The 12,193-nt window shown below is 46.2% G+C and overlaps 1 protein-coding gene across 1 annotated transcript in view; it reads right to left on the reverse strand.

Annotated features, from left to right (window-relative positions):
* The window catches only part of SPAG5 (sperm associated antigen 5), a 958,852-nt gene that overhangs the window by 426,138 nt on the left and 520,521 nt on the right, over positions 1-12,193 (reverse strand). The gene's annotated exons all lie outside the window — the stretch shown is intronic.

Here is a 12,193-nt window from a genome sequence, read left to right on the forward strand (position 1 = left end):
TTCCCAGAAAGGGCAAAATCGATTGCAGTGTGACCATCCGAAATCTGGCTTTTTTGACAGACTTGTTTAGCCTGCTGAGGTCTAATATTGGTCTCCAGTCTTTTTGGGGACCAAAAAGAACATTAAGTAGATTCCGGACTCTAATTGATCTGTTGGAACTGGCTGGATGGCCCTTTTCTCTAGAAGCTTTGAAACCTCTAGCTCTGCAATTTCCCTTAGACCAGGTGGAACGTCTGGAAGGGATCCTCTTTGAGGAATGGGGCTTTTCTCGAAAGGTATTTTGTAACCCTCGGATATGATCGACTGTACCCATGTGTCTTGAGAGGGGGAAAGCCAGGCTTCTGGGTACAACGACAATCTCCCCCCGACTGCCTCCAAGGGTGGGCAGTCAGGCAACACCTCAGGGATGCTGGAAGGGCTTGTCAACGAGGGGCTCTCTGCTGCCCTGGTTCTACGGACCCCCTCTGCCCCTAGGGAGGTATCTGTTGTTATTACCCCCTCTGCCTCTGGGGGTAAACTGACCACGTGCATCAGGCGTGACTCCCTGTGATTTTCGGAACCACATTTTCCCTCCCTTCTGACCTTTGGGGTAAGGTCTAGAAGGGGTGGAGAAACGGACTCCTACGGCAGAGAGTCTTGCCGTCTTGTTCACACCTGGTCAAAGTGTCCTTCACCTGAGGTCCAAACAACGTTGTCCCATCAAAGGGAGAGTTTATGAAGGACGCCTTAAAGGGGTCAGCAAAATTGCAAAGCCGCATCCAGGACTGACGTCTGAGAGCCACTCCTGTGCCTGCAGCTCTACTCGCCCCATCGGCTGCGTAAGAAATGAGCCGCATGGAGGAGTTAGTTATGGAATTTAGGATTCCCAGCTGAGAGGCAATCTTCTCTTGAGTCCCAGCAGCTGACTGATCCTGTACTACCTCACCCAATTCTTTGAGGATATCTCTTTGAAGTCGGGTGAAGTGACAAATAATTCAGCGAACGCATGGTAAAGGTCGCTGAGGAAAACATCCGCTTACCATACCTGTCCATGGTCCTAGACTCCTTGTTAGGAGGATGGACTGGTACAGAAGGATCTGCAAGTTCCTTTTTGGTGGCGGCCGCCACCACCATGGCATCAACCGGGACACCTTTGGTGAGAAACTTTTTCAGTGGGGGCCGTGATAAATTTAGAAGGCCTCCTGGGGACTGGTTCCACCGAATCAGGAGATGCCCACGCCTTTTGAGCTATCACGTCCATGAGGGGGTCGAAAGGCGGAGACACCCAGGAGGTGGAGGGTCGAGATCCAAAAGCCTCCAGGTATACCGATTCATCTTCAGAGGGATTAATGGAGGGCCAGTTCCCCCTCTGTTTCAGGAGTTCAAGGATGTCTGAAAAAGAGACATCCTCAGAGGGGGATCTTGGGGACCCCTCCGACTCATCTAAGTCGGTATCTGATGTCGTAGATTCAGGGAGTCTAAGTGCTTCCTCTTGCAGGTCCTCTTACGCGGGGGCTCCCCTGAAGGGTCAGGAGAAACCTCGGAAGAGGAAGTTCTTCCCAGTGGGGAAACCTGGGGCGATGGATCTCTGGGCCCGGGAGCAAGAGAGTGAGAAGAGATATCTAGAGGCACTGTAGAGGGAGGAGCTAATGGGACTGACTGCTGACTGAGCTTGGGGGCTAGCACACTACTCATCACCTCGAAGGCTCCCCTCCCGGGGAGGACCGAGAGCTCCCGCTCCGAAGAAACAGGAATCCATGGCCCCACCGAAAGGGAAGGCTCCGAAGCAGATGTCGGCGCCGAGCTCACCAAGGCCAAAGCTCCGAGAGGGAGAATGGGGTTGGACAAGGGTCCGATGCCACTCGCCCCCTCGGAACCGACCAGGAAAGCCCGACGACTGGATCCCTCCAAGGACGGTCCCAGTGCCTGTGATTTCAGCAGTCTACTCACCACTCTCTCCAAGTCATGGTCTGAATGTCTGGAAGACCTTGAGGATTGGCTCCGCTCCGAAAGTAAGGGAGAGGCCGGAGCCGAGTGGATAGATTCCAGTGAATAGATTCCAGTGAAGGAGATCTAGATCTCTTTCTCAACGGAGCCATCAGAGCCGAAGAACCTTCGGTTCCAGTTGGAGCCGACAGTTTGTCGGCTCCGAGCTGGGTCAGAGATGCATCGGCTCCAGCCAGAGCCGACGCAGGCTTCGAAGCAAGGGTATCTGCTCCAGCCAGAGCCGATACAGGTATCGAAGCCAGAGGTTTGGTGCCGATCAGCGCCGATACTACAACTTCCAAGAAGGAAGGATCGGCTCCGGATGGAGCCGACCTCGACTCCGGAGGAGTCGGAACCAAGGCCACAGACTTGGACACTGAAGGCTGGGCCTTGGATGGCTTTGAGGGCTTCCCCGAGCCGGACTTTGCCGGGGAGCTCTCAGGCTTGAGAAGACCTCTTAAGATCAATTTATTTCTACGTTCCTGCAGGACTCTCTGGCTGAAAGAGTGACAAATAGCACAGGAGTCCTGCAGGTGTAGGGATCCCAGGCAATAAATACAAGAAGTGTGACCGTCTGTCAGAGACATCTTCTGACAGCACGAGTCACACTTCTTGAAGCCTGAGACCCTAGTGTCTTTAGACATGGCTGAGTCCTAACACAAACACACACACACTCAGTCCAAAATTACACTAACTATACTAAAAAACTAAGTACAGAGAAAACAACAATAAACAGACACACCTAAAACAAATCCTGACAGGAAATTGTTAGGGAGGGAAAGGCCTAAGGCCTGACTAACAAAGTATGGAACGGAGAACTAACGGGAGTAGGGCTAAAGTGAATCGAGGAACTAACAGCTTAAAAAAAAAAAAAAAGGGAAATTTAAGGTACTGGGATAGTGAAATTCTCTCTGAAAGAGTAGATAAATTCACTTGCCAGGAGCTGGCAAAAAGCGTGACCTCATAAGCGAAGCGGCAAACGAGATAGTACAGTTGTGTACACCTACCATAAATGTAGATGTTCAAGTGTCTTCACTGTTGCAGTCATAACTGTAGGGTGCTCCTGCCGGCAGGCAGCCCGAGGTCGGCCAGAATCCCAAAGTCTGGGTCCGGCGTTGGCTGTACAAGCTAGTACCCGGACGTCAGTACACTTTGGTACATAGCCCTCAGCCGACGCCATCTTCTCCAGCCTTTCTTGCCCTAGATGTCAGAAGTCCCCAACAAAACAAAAATGAATCCAACAAGGAAACACAAATACACCACAAAAAAGGAAAAGGGAGAAAAAAGAGGGAATAGGAGGGAGGGAAACCCCGACTGCAACAGTGAAGACACTTGAACATCTACATTTATGGTAGGTGTACACAACTGTACTATGTTCTTCGTGTTTCACTGTTGCAGTCATAACTGTAGGGTGGAATCCCAAAGCAGTGCAAAAGGGGAGGAGGCTTTAGATAGAAGAAGGGGAGGCAAGAATACCCTGCAAAACAGCAGAGGCAAAGCCTGCCCTGGTCTTAGAAAACAGAGGGAGATTGTAGTGCTTGGAAAAAGTATGCACAGAACTCCAAGTGGTAGCTTCCAAGATATCCTTGGTAGGGACTCCTCTGAGGAAAGCTGTAGAAGTGGCAGCTGCTCTAGTAGAATGACTTCTAATGGTACCTGGAAACTGTTTCCCATGATGAGTGTAACAAAATCTGATTCCATAAGCAATCCATTTGGAAATAGTTGGTTTAGAAATAGGTTTTCCAAGAGAACTGGAGGCAAAAGAAACAAACAATTGATTAGACTTTCTGAACTCTTTAGTCTTGTCCAGGTAAAATCGTAACTGTCTGTGCACATCTAATGAATGCAAAATCCTTTCCCCTTTATTTTGAGGATTTGGAAAGAAAGTAGGAAGGTGAATTGTCTGATTTAAAGCCACTCTCGAAATCACCTTAGGCATGAAAGTAGGATTGGTCCTCAAGGATACTCTGTCCTGATGGAAAATAAGGTATGGTTCCACAGCCATGAGAGCTTGCAACTCTGAGACCCTTCTGGCAGAGGTCAATGCTAATAAAAGAACAGTCTTCCAAGATAAAAACTTAATATCTGAAGATGCAGCAGGCTCAAAAGGAGGCAAAGTAAGTTTTTCTAAAACATAATTAAGATCCCAGGCAGGGACAGGAGGGGTCCTGGGAGGCCGCAAATTTTTAGCCCCTCTCCAGAATTGCTTCACCAAAGGATGAGAAAAAACAGGAGGATCAGAACTGAAATGAGCAGAAATAGCAGAAGCATGAATCTTAATGGAAGAAAAGGAAAGTCCTTTAGATAAAAGTTCCGAAAGGTAAAGCAAAATAGAAGAGAGATCAGGTACCAGAGGATCCGAGCCTCGGTCCTGCATCCAAATACAAAACCTCTTCCATTTAGAGGCATAGGATTTCCTAGTGCTAGGCCGTCTAGCTTCCAGAAGAACATCCAAAACTTGTTTGGGAAGACTAGAGGAAATCAAATTCCTTTGAAGAGCCAAGCTGCCAGGCAAAGGGTCTTGAGATTGGAATGTAGTAACTGACCCTGATGCTGGGACAGAAGCGAAGGGTTCAGAGGGAGAATCCAAGGAGGCCCCAAGAACAGGTGCTTTAAAGTTGGATACCAAAACTGTCGAGGCCAATTTGGAGCAATCAAGATGAGGAACTTGGGCTTGTCCTGTTTTATCTTCAGTAATACCCGAGGTAGTAGAGGAAGAGGAGGAAGGCATATCCTGAAAGGCTTCTCCAGCTGAAGGACAGGGCATCCACTCTCCAAGCTGTTTTGTGGAAGGACCTGGTGCAAAAGCGAGGCAGCTGATGATTGAGATGGGATGCAAACAGATCTATCTGGGGACATCCCCAAACTGCAGTAATCCTGTTGAATAAGTTGGTGTCTAGCATCCATTCGTGAGGATCTGAAATGTTTCTGCTCAGGCTGTCTGCTAAGAGATTCTGTTCCCCTGGAATGAATTGAGCCTGGAGATGTAGATTCAAATTTAGAGCTGTGTCCCATAAAGCCATAGCTAGTCTGCAAAGGGGTGAATGAGAACCCCCCTGCTTGTTGATGTACCACATGACCGTGGTGTTGTCTGTGCGAATTAGCAGAGGCCCTGGTTGCAAAAGGTTCTTGAAGGCTAGAAGGGCATTTTGAACTGCCAACATTTCCTTCAGATTGATGTGCCAGTGAAGATGGTCCTTTGTCCAGGTTCCCTGCTGGCAACTGTCTAGAAAGTGTGCTCCCCAAGCATAATCCGAGGCGTCCGTGGTTAGGATTTGAGTAGGTTGAGGTAGACGAAAAGGCTTTCCTTCGTTTAAAGCACATACCCTGGACCACCAGAGGAACTCCCTCTGAAGGCAGGGGATCAGAGGACTCAGAATATCCAGATCGTGGTAATGCTGTGACCATACACTTTTCAGATACCATTGAAGCTTTCTCATATGAAGCCTTGCGTTTGGAATCAACAGAATGCAGGAAGCCATGTAGCCCAGAGCCTGCAGGAATTTCCTTGCAGTGAGCTGAGATAGAGTTGCTAAGGTGCTGAAAGTAGAAGCCAGCTGAGTTTGTTTTTCTGGAGTGAGGAAGGCCCTTTGTAAGGTTGTATTTAAGAGGGCTCCCAAGAATACCATTTGTTGAGAAGGGATCAAATGTGACTTTTTTGTGTTCACTGAGAATCCCAGTAGGAGGAGAAGATGTTGAACAAAGTCCAGATGTTGAAGTAGAAGATCTTTGCTGTCTGCCTGAATAAGGCAGTCCAAATAGGGGTAAATCTGGATCCCCTGAAGTCTGCAGTAAGCCACTACTGGTGCCAGGCACTTGGTAAAGACTCTGGGTGCAGTAGATAAACCAAAGGGCAGTACAGAGAATTGAAAGTGCCTCGAACCTGCCTTGAACCTGAGGAATTTCCTGCATTCCTGCCTGATGGGAATGTGTAAGTAGGCTTCCTTTAAGTCCAATGTCACCATCCAGGCGTCCTGAGAGAGCATTGGAATTAGTTGCTGCAGAGTAAGCATCTTGAATTTTGGAATTTCCAAAAAGGTGTTTAACACAGAAAGGTCCAGAATAGGTCTCCATGAGTTTTGTTTTCTTGGAACCAGAAACAGTCTTGAATAAAAACCTTTTCCCATCTCCGAGAGTGGAACAGGCTCTATGGCTCTCATGGCCAGAAGAGCATCCACTTGATTTAAGGCGTCTGACCATTGATGTTTTGGCAGATCTGGCCAACCGTGAGCCCTTGGCAAAGTGTGAAAGTGGAATTTGTAACCCTTTAAAATCATGTCCAATACCCATCTGTCCTGGGTAATATGAGTCCAATTTCTGTAAAAAAGAGACAGTTTTCCTCCGAGAGGGGCATCCAGGTGAAGGGGTCCTGTAGCCCAACTGAGAGAGTCATTGAGTTTGCTTTCTTTGAGATTGGGATCTGTCTTCTCCCCTTCTAGGTGAAGAAGCAGTCCATTGTCTAGATCTGTAAGAGGCCTGACCTTGACCACGACCTCTGGAGAGTCTATATCTTCCCCTTTGAGGCCTGTCAGACGTGGGAAAGGACCAATTTTTAGAGGGCCAATTCCTGGAAAATCTAGGAGGCTGAACCTGCAAGAAATCTTTTACAGTCTGCATAGACTTTGCCTTTTCTTCCATCTTTTTAATAACTTCCTCAGCCTTGGATCCAAAAAGAACATCATGTTGAACAGGGGCATCTAATAACTTAGCCTTAACCTGTTCAGGTAAACTTTGTTCAAGAAGCCAGGCATGTCTCCTGATAACAGTACCAGAGGCTGCAGCCCTGCAAGAAGCATCCAAAGCATCAAAACCACAATGTAAACTATGTTTGTTCACTTGTTCAGTAGCATGCAAGACATCCTGAAGTTCCTTATCCTCTGCACAAGCAGGAAGGGAAGCAAGCTTTTGCTTTAAAACAGACAAAAGAAATTGCTGATACTTAAACATATGAAACTGGCAATTTAAAGCCCTTACAGACAGGGTAGCAGAAGTATATACCTTTTTACCCCACCTGTCTAAAGCACGAGAATCCTTCTCAGAGGGAATAGGATTTTTAGAAGTAGCAACCTTAGCAGCCTTAGAGCCCTGAGAAATAGTTTCAGGATCCGCGAGAAGGGTTTTAAATAAGAATAAATGAGAGTCAGGAACCCTATAAAATCTATCAGGCTTAGAAGGAGCAGGAGGCATGGAATCAGGATTCAAATTAGCCTCAGAAAAGCATCATCTACAATGTCCAAAACAGGAGGGATAGCTAAAGGCCTATGCTGAGGAAGAAGAAGAAATTCCTAAGCCTCTTCTTGGAAGCAGAATACTCCTGTCCTTCCCAATGAAAATGTTCCCTCATCTCATGCAAGGTTTCCCCAAAGAGAAATCCTCAGGCGGAGAGGCCGAGGGTAAAGAGTCCTCAGCATCTGAATCCTCATAAGGAGGAAAGGAATAGTCCTGATCTGAGGAAGAAACAGAAGATACAGAAGCCTGGTCAGAGGAATCAGAGTAACATCCTGTCGAGGCCTTTTCTCAGGAGGGTGAGAACCCCTAATCATTGTAAGCAAATCTTCAGCCATCTTTAATAATTGCTTCTGTGTCCTGGGAGTAGATTCAGAAGCAGCTTGAGCAGGAACTTTAGACTTAACAGGAGTCTTTGTCTTTGCCTTTGAAATAGTGATGTGAGTAGGCCTGAAAACCCCTCAGAAGCCGGTACCTGCACAGCGGTTCCGGACCCATCTGAAGGAGCGGCGTCCGAAGGTCCTGCAGCAGTTAAAATAGTGGGCCTTGATGGCTCCCCATGGAGTCCGTATCGCCATCGGTTCAGAAGTGGCGGACGACAGGGGCTGCAAAAGCGCCTCACTGGCGACAGCCGAACGGACGCTGGCTCCAGCTGCAACAAGTCCTGTTTGGACCTCGGAGGCCTGTCTTTGTCTTTGCGCTTCTTTTGAATTCGTAGTGTCCGGCGACATTCTATAATTGAAGCGTCTGCCAAAATAATTTAAAGTCCAATCGTACCTGCGCTTGATAGTATGAGAGTTGAACCTGGCACAGAACAGACAACAAGAAACGTCGTGGTCAGGGCCTAAGCAAGGTAGACAGTAAGAGTGGAAATCTTTATGAGGTATTTGTTTCCACACGTTATACAATTATTAACTTTTTCTGACATCGGAGGAACAAGAAAAAGATTCCCCAACGGGGTACTTAGCTTTGAGAAGAGAAGTAAGAACTTCGGACCGACAACAACAAAATATGCTGTTCGAAAATCGCCAACCAACGACTTGCGAGCTGCTTTCCACCGCACGGCAAGAAAGACTGGAGAAGATGGCGTCGGCTGAGGGCTATGTACCAAAGCGTACTGACGTCAGGGTACTAGCTTGTACAGCCGACGCCGGACCCAGACTTTGGGATTCTGGCCGACCTCGGGCTGCCTGCCGGCAGGAGCACCCTACAGTTATGACTGCAACAGTGAAACACGAAGAACATCTGGGTAATCACCGCCTTGCATCATGGGATATAGGGCTGCCTCGAGCTGGTAAAAGTGACTCTCGAGCTTAGCAAGTGCAGAGTTGGAGCCGAGGATCGGCTCCGAACCCATCCAGCAAGAATGAAGGCGAGATTGACAACTTAACATATATGATTAAAGGAACATGCAAAGATTATTAAAGCAAAACTTGATCATTCTGTAGCAGTCGATTTTCAAAGCAGCTTGCCAAGGATCAACAATAAATGAAGGCAAACTGGAGGATTAAGGACAGAATATGGTGGAAAAAAGATGTTTTAGGGTTATACTTCTGGGTAGCATGAAACGTAGTAGATCAAGTGATGTACTTTCACTACAGACCTTCCTAGAAATACTGATATTTATTATACATAAATCATACTGTACTCCATGAGAAAGTATGGACATGCATTTACATTCTTACAAAGAGAAATGTTTATATATTTTGTGAGGTTCAGAAATTGTCAGTAGTTTAAGAACACATCATTATTTTGTCTTTTATAACTATTAGGCTTTGAGTTTCTGAAAGTATTAACTGCTAACTGGGTTCACTTAGTGTATCTAAAGTTTGTAGTACAGACTAGTACAAGTGCACTGTTATGGCTGCTATAAAATAATCAGCATTTCTGTAGTAAAATGGCAGTGTTCTCTCTGAATGTTTGATTTCTAATCAACAAACAGCTCCACAGATATTATAAAAGAGCATTTTAGAAACAGTACTTCACTTTCACAAAGCACAAAAAGCCTGAGAGCAGATGCGTCTACACCTGATAATACACAAAAACCTAAATAGTTTGCAGCAATGAACAGTTCATGTTACTTCTTGCAAGGAAAGTCATAACATCACCGTGGTCAAAATTATGATGGGTCACATGGCAGTCCACTTTGAACACTACAGACACAGCCAGAATCTAGAAAGGCTGAAAGCTTTATCAGAGCTCAATTCACTCAGAGGGACTGGAATATGGACAAGTGAAACTGCCAAGGGAGCTGTGTCCCAAAATGGCAGGAAAGTTAATGACCCTCTCCAATGCTTTAGACTCCTCATGAGATCGTAAAGGCTGCAAAGGTGCGGTACTGTCTGAACTGCACTACACCAAAGGAATCATACAGAATTCTTCTCAAGGATATCTAGATAGGATCTCACTCATCTCAGCAGGGAGCATGTAGAAGACAACAGCCTTTTTATAGCTGAAGCAGTATCCAGCTGCTTACAGGCTATGAAAATACACCCATAACAGAATACATAGGTGGGATGACTCAAGGTAGTGGTCCTCCTTTCCCAGATAGCAAACAGGAAATTAATAAAGGGATCAAATGGTAGCAACAAACCAGTCCTAATGAACTTCATAAGTCTGAGGAATGTTCCAAAGAAGTCATCATCCATGCGGATAGTGTAAAAGGGAAAGGTCTTCCTCTTTTCCATATCATACACAGACTTGAGTCACTTTTGCAGGGAAAACAAGGAGGTGGAGGAATCCTCCCAGGCTAAAATCCATTGCATGAGGGCTTGCACGTGGTCAGCAAGGACTGGATTAAGCCTTACTTGACCCCAGGTAGAAGGAGGGTCGGGAAGAAAGCCTCAATACCTTGTACTACCATCAAGCTGTAATACAAGGGACCAATCTCTGAAGAAGGTAGGTTGCAGTAGTAGTCCTACCCTTTCGACAAAAGAATGATAATGCTTACAAGCCCTAGGACCGGGGACCCCCAGTAGCTATTAGGAATGCATCTGGACTCATCATTTTTAGATGTGTAAGGACAGGTGAAAATTAAATCCTATTGCTAGTCAACAATAAGGTCACAACCTATCGGGACTATGAAGCTATCAAAACAAAATAAACATGTCTCCATAAGAGTGTAACTAATGCTTGACGTCAACAGCCCTAGCTTTTTGGTGGTTCATAGAAGGTTACTAGGCTAACAGCCCTAGAGTCATTACAAGCCTAGCCATATTTTCCCTGAGTTGCCCCAATTGTCAGTGTTTAGGTGACTAAAGTTCGTAGAGTTAAATGTCTATTTAATGACTTCCTCTGTCCAGGAGGGACATGGGCACCACCCCCAGGAGTGAATAAGCGGTCACCCATTCATTGATCTAAGTTGTGTTTCAAGAGAATCAGGGAGGGGTTCTGTTTCATGTGAATTGGAAGCTTGCTCCAGAGAAGTGGCAGTCTCTGGGAGATGCATCTGTCTCTTCAGCATGACCTGTTCATTTCAGAGTCTAGGTTAAGATCCCTGGAGTGAGTGACCCTCATGCAGTTTGATTTACGAATGTGTAACATTTCCATCAGGGGCGGGTAAGAGACTACCCTGTAAGCCAGGCACAGGTCACCCCTTAGCAACCTGTAAGAGACAGAATACAATGACAGAGCTTTCAGTCTTTCTGCACAAGACTTGTTTTATATACCCTGTAATTTCTTGGTTAGAAACCTCTGTGATCTCTCCAGTTGTTGCAGGTGTCTGGTGAAGTACATGCAAAAAGGAGCATTGTACTCAATTATTGGTCTGATGAAGGTAAAATTATGGAATTATAACATCCTTAGATCAAGATGTAATGCCTTTACTTGTAGGATGTGCCAAATAGGATTTCCTTACTACTGTGGATACGTGGTAGTCAAAGTTCTGGTTGCTGTCAACCAGAGTACCCAGATCACATATCACTGGGACTACACTTAGTGGGGTGCTGTCTATAATGTAATTAGCAGGGATGTCAGCTTTCCCAAAGAGAATAATCATGCATTTTCTTTGCATTTAGCTTTAATCTGTGGCTTTGCCACCAATCACTTCTCTGTGTTAACCCTGTCTGCAGTATATTAATATCATTGGGGCACTCAGTGATTGCTATCAGTTTGCAATGGTCAGGAAACTTGGTCAGCCACAGACTGTCCAAGTTTGCCTAGACTTCAGTAAACAAATTTTGAATAGTAAGGGACTCAGCATAGAACCCTGTGGTATGCCACTCGTGACTGGTCTTTTGCTAGAGGTGAAGTCACCTGCTTTGAGAAGTGTGCGTCTTGCTGGTGTGCCCGTTGGCTACCCATCTGGTAATGAAGGGGTTAATTTCCAATTGGGAGAGTTTCTGTACAATACTTGAGTGGGGGATTGTGTCAAATGCCTTGGCTAGGTCAAGATCGGCAGTATGCACTGCCTTTCCCTCTTCCAGGGCCTTGGTGACTTTCTCAAAGTCAAACATGTTTAACAGGCATGATCTACCTTTTAATGAATCTGAACTGGGTTGGGTCCAGATTTCAGAGATTACCCATGTCTGTGTTAAAAAGGTCCATAATAATTCTTTCCATGTCCTTACAGATGAGGCTAGTCAAGCTTATGAGCCTGCAATTCCCATGGTTGGTTGATGGCTCCCCCTTTGTGCAGAGGGATTACTGCTGCTGTCCTCCATCCCACCGGAAAGTGCAGTTGTGTAAGATCTTACCATAACAGTAGATGTCCTTCTCTTCACTGTTGCAGTATTCTTTACAATAGGGATCCCTGCCAAGGGCGGCACAACGTCCGGGCAGTATACCAAAGCCTTTTTGTTGCTTTAAGGTATGCCGTATGTCACACAGGCTCAAGTAATGTAGGGCATAAAGGTGATGTCTGGACGTACCATTCTCAGAAATGACAGCCCCAGTAGGAACACTAGTCCAAGGAGAAAAGAAGTAAGCAGTACTTCCAGAAGGGAAAAGAGCCAGGGGGAAGAAGAAGGGAGTGAATACTGCAAAAGTGAAAAGGAGGACATCT

Source organism: Protopterus annectens, chromosome 13.part0, assembly GCF_019279795.1.
Source record: "Protopterus annectens isolate FY-2018-M chromosome 13.part0, PAN1.0, whole genome shotgun sequence".
NCBI lineage: Eukaryota > Metazoa > Chordata > Ceratodontiformes > Protopteridae > Protopterus > Protopterus annectens.